We start from the raw sequence: 8,289 nt of genomic DNA on the forward strand, positions 1-8,289 counted from the left end.
TGAGGCAGACAGAAAAGGTTTTATTACCTTGTTAATCATTTTGTTATGGTTGTTAGCAAATAACAGTGCTTCTTTGGAAAGAACTACTAGTTCTTTAGTATGGCTAGACAGGAATAGAGAGAAAGCTAAAGAGAGAAACAGCAGCCAGATCACGGACCTTGTAGTCATCTAACTTAAATTTCATTCTGAAAGCAATGCAGAACTATTAATCAATACTATGACAAGGTCGATTCTCACTTTACAAAGAATGTAAAAAAAACAAACAAAAAAACTTGACCTAAAGGTGTTATTCCCTCACTAGTATCCTGGGAACTAGTTAGAAATGCAAATTTTCAGGCCCCACCTGATTTTGGTGACATCGCTTAAAAGTAACTTCTGCTCTATTTGAGGTAACACCATTAACTTCACAACCAAGCCCTATGCAAAACAGGATAATGAAAACCAAGAACATTGGCTGTGTGCTAATATTAAGAATTTCAAAAGGGAAACAGAAGCAGGTTTCCAAACAAATTAGAAAAAAAAAAAAAAGTTTTGTAAGAGCTTTCTGACAAAGTAATGACATCAATATATTTTTTTTAAGTTGTGGCTTTTTGTGAAATATTCTTGTCCAAGGTTTTAGGAACCAATGCTATAGCATGTTAAGGATTTTTTTTAACTTGATGTCTGTTTTAACATAAAAGATAACAAAACTTTTCTACTGGTGCTTGTAACACAAAATAAAATGCTGTCCTCATTTTTAAGTGAAGAAATTTCACAGGGCAGATCGTTTTTACAAGTCTTGATGTTCCAACTCTTCATTCTGAATATTTACTAGAGAGACTGGTAATGCGTGAGTACTGAGATTTGAAACAATCAAAACCTTGAGAAGGATGAGAGTCAGAGGACAAAGTGATAAAATCCCTCAGATCTGATCTCTGAAGTAAGCCATACCCTGCAGGTGATTTCTAGTTTTACAAGCTGGAGGCAAAGTCACCTGCTGGAAGAGGGGAGAAGTGAGGACGGGGTGTGACATTTGAGAAGTGAAGGTATAAATGGTTAATCCAGAGAATAAATAGCGTGGTCAGCCAGTGTTTAGTGCTGGGGTAAGGTGTGAAGTCATGAATTTAAACCAGTCAGCCTGATAGTGTGATTTGTCGCCAGCAATCTTTGTTTCTTTGTGAAAGCAATTGGAAAGTTTGTTCTAGCCAGTTCAGTCCAAGAAGGTTGAGTTTCTTCCCAACAAGAAAGATAAAGAGAGACACTGGGAAATAAGGGCTAAAAATGTTTGCAAAAGACCAATTACAGGGTTTTATCAGGGAATCTAACTTGAGTGAGTTGGAGATGGTTACATGATGGATAATAGGTTTCTTTTTTGTTTGTTTTGTAAGTGTTAGAGCTAATGGGTTAGAAGTGTCAAGTAGGTCAATGAGGGCAGTAAATGAGCTTACCGGGAAAGGCTGGTAAAATTGACAATTGGGATGTTTGAAATTGAGATTTAGAAGTTAAGACAGTTATTCTATGACAAAGTTCAGAGTCTTACTACTGGAATGGATGGATGAGAAGGAATAGAGGAGCAAGTTGTTGGAGATGAAAAGCATAGAGGTAAGTGACCAAGTGTTTGTGTTGCATGATCATCTAGAAGAATGGTGAATTCACAAAGAATTGTGATAGCCAAGTAGGATGCTGGGGAAAACATAGAGCAAGGAGCAACAGTCTAGAATATCCAAGGGAAAGTGACTAGAAAAAAAGGTGGAGGGTGATTTAGCTAGATGATGTTAACTTCAAATGTTTTTTTAAGCAGGAAAGAGGAGAAACCGTTTGGAAATAGTAATCAGAAACAAAGCTGCCCCCCCCTCCCCAACTCCTTGGGGCAATCATTTTCCTGTGTTCAGCGCACAAAAGAAATCATCCCCTACCTTGCTGGGTCTCTTCTCAGCCAGACCAATAATCCAAACAACATCAGGTAGATTAGTAAAGGAAAAATCAATTTTGTAACATAAGTATGGAGAATTTACATGGTTGAAGTCCTAAAGAATAATGGAACAAATCAGTGATGTTTATTCTGCATAGGGACCTGAGGTGGGGGTGGGGGACTTCAAATGAAAGACAAAGGGGTTACTCCATGTTTGCTCTTGAAGATGAGATTCTTAGATATATTTCACTGATAAACCTACCACTGGGTGAGACCCTCCCCGCAACTACCTTCTTCTAGATCATAGAAGGGGGAGCAGTGATTGTTTCTTCAACTAGGAAAAGGGCAAAGGACTGAGGCATGGGAACAGACTCCTCAGTCTCCAGTGCCCTCAGTCTCTCAACTCAAAACAATCTGTGTTCTTTAAGTAATGGTAATAGATCTCCCAAGGCTCACCAGGCCTCACTGACCTCTAGTTCCCATAACAAGAGACCTCCCCTGGAAATATTGAAGAAAGCCTATATGACCCTTTAGGGGAGACTGACCCCACAAATTATACATAGAGTGTGAGGAAAAAATAGCCTTCCCTTCAGAGTGCTGAAGCAAAGTTAAAAGCCAAAATACCTTTGTCACTGAAAATAGTGGTCCTGGGGATATACCCAATTACATGTAGGAAGAGTCTAGATCTGAGTTGGATGACTCATGACTTTGCGGAAGCTGTAGTAGAAAAGCAGTTTTGCTCTCTGATAGCATATGTCATCAACCAAACCTCCTAAAAAATGTAAAATCTGCAAATAACCTCAGTTGATAGCATGCAAGGATAAGAAAAAGAGAGATACTTGATGAAAGGAGTAAAAATGATGGTTTTGCTCAGGGAACATTCATTTCAGGTATGTAGAATGTAGTTCTTTGTGAATTGCATTATCTTTAATGTCGGTCTATAAGGCATAGTACTATACATGAAAAGGATCAGATACTAGGGACCCTTTCATAGGAATGTAAACTGGTACAGCCATTATGGAAAGCAATCTGGATTGACCTCAGAAAACTAAAAATGGAAATACTATATGATCCAGCAATCCTACTCTTAGACAGCTATCCAAAGAATATGAAACTATCAACATATGAATATAAATACATACATATATATACACATACATATATATTTATGCTCTATTATATATCTATATGTGCTCTACAGTGTTTATTGCAGCCCTATTTACAATAGCTAGGATATGGAATGTTCAAAATGTCTAGCAATAGATGACTGGATCAAAAGTTGTGATATAGCCATACTAATGGAATATTATTAACTCGCAAGAGGAAATGAAATGCAGCTATTTTCACCCAAACAGAGTGAGTCCAAAGAATTTTGTGTAATATTTAATAAGAAAGAATAACAAAATTCTGAAACTTTACTCAGCAGATAATTTGATAAAGTAAAATACAAAAACTAGTGGATATTAAACACTGTGAGAGCTCTGAGGTTAAGGAGTGGGAGAAAAGGATAAGGAGTAGTGGTGGGAAAATAAAACAACTTTTAAATACAATTGTCCCCCCACCCTTTCTTTTTTTGGCTAGTGGTAAAAAGTAGGATGAATTTCTGTCTGTAAGGATTAAACTGCCTAAAAAATTCCTGGTGCAAAGGCCCCAACAAAGAGGCTGTGCAACATCCTTGGGTGACTCTGGGTTGGGGACTGGGGGGGTGGGGGGTGGGAGGAGGTGCGTCTGTCACCCCAGCATTGTACTGCGGGCACATCCAATTTAGAGGGAGGACTATTACCTTTAGTGTTGGTAATGCCTCCTCCAAGGATCCACTTAAGGGACCTAGCGGCCCAGGAAGCCTGAGATCATAGGGCAGCTGTCTGAGCTTAGAGACCCTTTTTTGTACTCCACCCTTGTCACGTGGAACATAATCCTAGTAACTCACCCCTTTCAGTTAAAGCAGCAAAAATCTACCCTTTAAAATCACTCGTATAGTCAGGTCAGAGTCAAATGCTTCAACCTGCAGATTAACATTTTAATATGATAAATTGCTAATTCAAATAGGATAAATCCAACTGTGACTTCTTGCTTGGTCCGCTATAATTTGAGATTGGTCTAGAAAAAAATAGCTGAACGGCAGCAGGCACACTGCAGAGAGGGACCATCCTTCATGCATTAACTACATTTGTGGGGTCACCAATCAGTGCAAAATCACGCTCCTTTGCATCCTTAGTTCAGTTTCCCCTCTGAAGACAGAAACAAAACACTTGCCTGTGTGCCAAGAAACTGGGGGCCGGGTGGTGGGAGGAAGAGATAAGGAAGGAAGTAACCTCTTTTACAACTTGCTAATTAAAATGCAATTCTTAATTCTCATCACTTGGTTTATTAGTATGGTGTAAATGGGTAACTACTGAGATCTTTAGATCATGATATACATTTGCCTCTAGGAAAATAATACATCATTTTAAAAGTCCCAATTTGAACAAAATAGGAAATGATTTTAGAGGAAACATTTTAAATTTACCCTAACTTAAACAACCGTGCAGTAACGATAGAAATATTAAATTAATAAGTCTGTACTGTGAAAGTGATGCCAAATTTTTAAAACATTTTATAAAATGTTTGGAGGTTGAGATTCTGGGGAATGATTAAGACTTCCTTACACAGTTTTTCTTTGCTTCAAGTAAGCATCTTGAAGCATCTATCTAAGTGGTAAAAAAGACAAAGTTTTGTCATCGATGGTATTTGTTTTCAGGAAGGCAATATATTGGTAGCAAATTTCTGACTTCACCACGATTTGGATCAGTAATACAGGTTTGATGACGGGTCCCGGCTTCATTATAGGTAACCAGGCTCCTCCTGAGATTAAAATCGAGTATGCACCTTCTTAACTGTCTTAAGTGGCCCATTAATGTTGCCTTTCATGTCGCTGAACTGAACATTAGGTTTAACTTTCAAGCTACTTGACCAGCACAAGGCTCTCCACAACAAAATGCTGCTTGGGCTCTGCAGCCCCCGCTAACTGTTCCAGTGAACTCCTTCTCAAATGCCCCAGCCTTCAGCGTGAGAAACAAATGGGATGTTTGACAACACACTTTTGTGACAAATCCAAGGACACTGAAAGTGGCCAGTCATAAAGGTCTGGCTTTCCGTGCATTTCAGGAACAAAAGAAGCGTCTGCAAACCAACGCGGGGACTGAACCACCAGCTCTCCCCTCCCCTCCCCTCCCGTAAATCAAATCCAGGGCTGGGGGAGCAACAAGCGCGCCCGGCTTCTCTCCCCCTGCAGGGCTGGTTTTGGGGGTGCAGGAAACGCCGCGGCTATTCGCCCCAATAAGCGACCCCGGCTGGAGCCAGGCCCGGCCTGGGTGCTGGTGGCCGCGCGCCCCTCGGGCCCGGGCGCCGGGGCGCTTCAGCTTTGAGGGGGGCGGGGAGGGGGGGCAGAGGGGAGCGCGCACAAAAGCGGCCCGGCGACCCCGGCCGGAGACAGGGCCACAGCCGCGGCCCGGCGCCGCCGCTCCCGCCCGAGCGCCTTTTAAACTGCGTTTCCACAACCCCCGGCCCGGCGCGACGGCTAATGGAGCCCGCGCGGGCCTCTCAGCCAATCAGCGCCGCGCTTCCTCGCGCCGCCCGCCAATGGCGGCGCGCCTTCTTGGGGCGTGGGCGCAGCGGGCGGCGCGCGGCGGCCTGTAGTGTGTGTGGGCTGCGGCGGCGGCGGGCTCTGGCTTGGCCGCGCCGGGGCCGCGCTCGAGCTCCGGGGCTTTGTGTCCGCTGGGCGCCGGGCGCCGGGCGCGCGGGCGTGGGCTGAGGCCGCGGGTTGGTGCCGGCGGCCGCCGCGAGGCTCGGAGGCGGCAGCGCGCCCCCCCCTTCCGACCAGGAGCGCGCGCGCCGGCGTGAGCGCGGGAGTGAGGGCTGCGGGGAAGGGGGTTCGCCGCCGAGATGCCCGAGTTCCTGGAGGACCCCTCGGTCCTGACGAAGGAGAAGTTGAAGAGCGAGTTGGTGGCCAACAACGTGGCGCTCCCGGCCGGCGAGCAGCGCAAGGACGTGTACGTGCAGCTCTACCTGCAGCACCTCACGGCGCGCAACCGGCCGCCGGCCGCGGGCACCAACAGCAAGGGGCCCCCGACTTCTCCAGCGACGAGGAGCGCGAGCCCACCCCGGTCCTGGGCTCCGCGGCCGCCGTGGGCCGCAGCCGGGCCGCCGTCGGCAGGGTAAGGACGCCCGGCCGGGGCCACAAAGGCGGGCGTTTGGCGGGGGGCGCCCCCCGCGCGGCCGCTGGGCGCCCCCGCGGGCGGGCGGGCCGTGGGGGGGATGTGAGGGGGGCTGCTGGGCCCGGGCGTCCCTGAGGGGGGCCCGCGGGGTCGGCGTCTGGCCGCGGGGGGCCGGGGCGGTGTGAGCTCCGCGTCGGCTGGGGGGCGCGGGGCGCGCGCGGCCGGCTTGGGGCGCCCCGGCCCCCCGGAGCGGGTGTGCACCCCGCGACCCCCTCCCGCCAGGCCTGGGGGAGGCTCAGCCCGAAACTGCCGTAGGTGCCTCGCGAACGTTTTCCCGCTTTATTAACCGAAATGGCTGGTGACAGAGCGCTCCCTGGAGGGCAGTTTGCGGCCGACCCATTTGGAATCAAAAATTTGAATTAAAGATTCCCGCCCTTTTAGGGTTTTGCATATGGAGGGATTTTTGAACCGTTTGCGTGTTTCTGGGGAGTGCTGCTCGCCTCCGGCCGCCGGCTGTCTTTGGGGGGCACGGCCTTACTCGCAAAGGAGCTTTTTAAGGCATTTTCAGGCCGTCGTCACGGACGCGCAGATGCCTGGAAACCCCAGTTAGTGGAGCAGGGTTGGGGTTGGGGAGTTTGAGTGTTGGCTTTTGGTAAACTCCGCCTGAGGAAAGGAGAGCTGCAGAATCAGGAGGATGTTTGCTTGTTGACATGCCGATGCAGCGCTGATGAGATTGGGATTAGCTCATCCTCGGGAAATCCCAGATTGGCTCCAGCAAGTGCATATTTTTTTGCTTGGGAATCGTTGGCTTTTGTTCTGTGGGTTTCTGGGTGCTGCTCCGGGGTGGCTGTGTCTGGGGCCCAGCCTTCCTAAGAGCATGCGGGAAAAGCTGTGAGTGGTGGAGGAGACACGCCGCGTGAGCCTTGGGTGGCGGGTTTCAAGTTGTTGCTAATTACTAGAAGGACTCCTGTCAAAGCACACAGCCCCCTGTGTTCTTTAACTTTAGTTTTTAAAATCTGCTGTGGTTTCTTGGACTACTCGGGTGGAAACGGGAGAACGAATTTCCTATACCTAAATTTACATTCTTATCCTGGACTTTAGAAAAGTTACAGAAATCGAGAGTCCATGCCTGGCACGTCGTAGTTCCAAGTAAATATCTGTTTCATAGAGAAAAGACTAACTGCATCTTACTGTTTCTGGTGTGTGTTTGGGTGGGTTTGAAGAAAGCCAATTTACATCATAAATAGTTTACTTTTGAAGTAGACCATATCCCTTACCTGTTTTTCCCCAACCCCTCTGCAAAGAAAGTAATAAACTATTTTAGTAAAATTTGGTTGAAATGAAATGTGTAACATGTAAATCAGCAGGTCTTCTGTAGAACCAGGGAAGTTTTTGGTTGCATGTTTATAATAAGATTATTTGTTCTTGAGTTGATTTGTTTTCAGCAGAAAGAACAATTTCAGTTTTGATGTGTGTGTTAATTTTAAATCGATGTGTTTTTAACAGGCAATTATAAATCAGAGACATTCTGCAGGGGGAGGGAGGGACCTTGGTACCGGTGAATAGGTGGTGGGAATTCTACTGGGACTACTCTTGAGGGGAGAAAGCAAATATTGTACAAAAATGAACAATGGTATGACATATATAAATACATAAATAAATTTAAAGACAGTAAAACAATGCATCCTAGTCTACCCTGTGGTTTTTGAGGTATAAGAAGACATGACATGAATGTAAAAAATTTTAGTATCAGTTCAGTTAGCCAGTATTTTTCAGTTCATACGGCGTGTTCATAATTACTGGAGATCAATTTCTGTAGACTCCAACCACCACTGAAATTTAATTTCTTGGTTTGTAGTTTTTGTTTTGCATAATCATGTTTGTTTGCTCATATTTCCATGTTGCCCAAGTTGGCCAGCCCTGTGCATAAGTTCTGGGTAAAAGGAATTAACGTTTTAAGAGAACATTGTATATCAATGACATACTAAGTCCTAGTTTAATGTTTGATTATACAGAGAAAAAATATGTAATGACTTAAATTTTAGTCGTCTACCTGGAGTATTTAAAACAAAGAAGTGTGTGCCCTTGAGCAGGTTCAGTGCTACCCAACAACTTGAAAAAAGTTAATAGTGATAGTTGGTCAGTAACATTTTCTGTATTAAAGCACATTGAGTTGAGTTTAAATTTAAAGCACAGTGAGTT

Source organism: Talpa occidentalis, unplaced genomic scaffold (assembly GCF_014898055.3).
Source record: "Talpa occidentalis isolate TD23 unplaced genomic scaffold, MPIMG_talOcc4v2.1 talOcc4.595, whole genome shotgun sequence".
Lineage (NCBI taxonomy): Eukaryota > Metazoa > Chordata > Mammalia > Eulipotyphla > Talpidae > Talpa > Talpa occidentalis.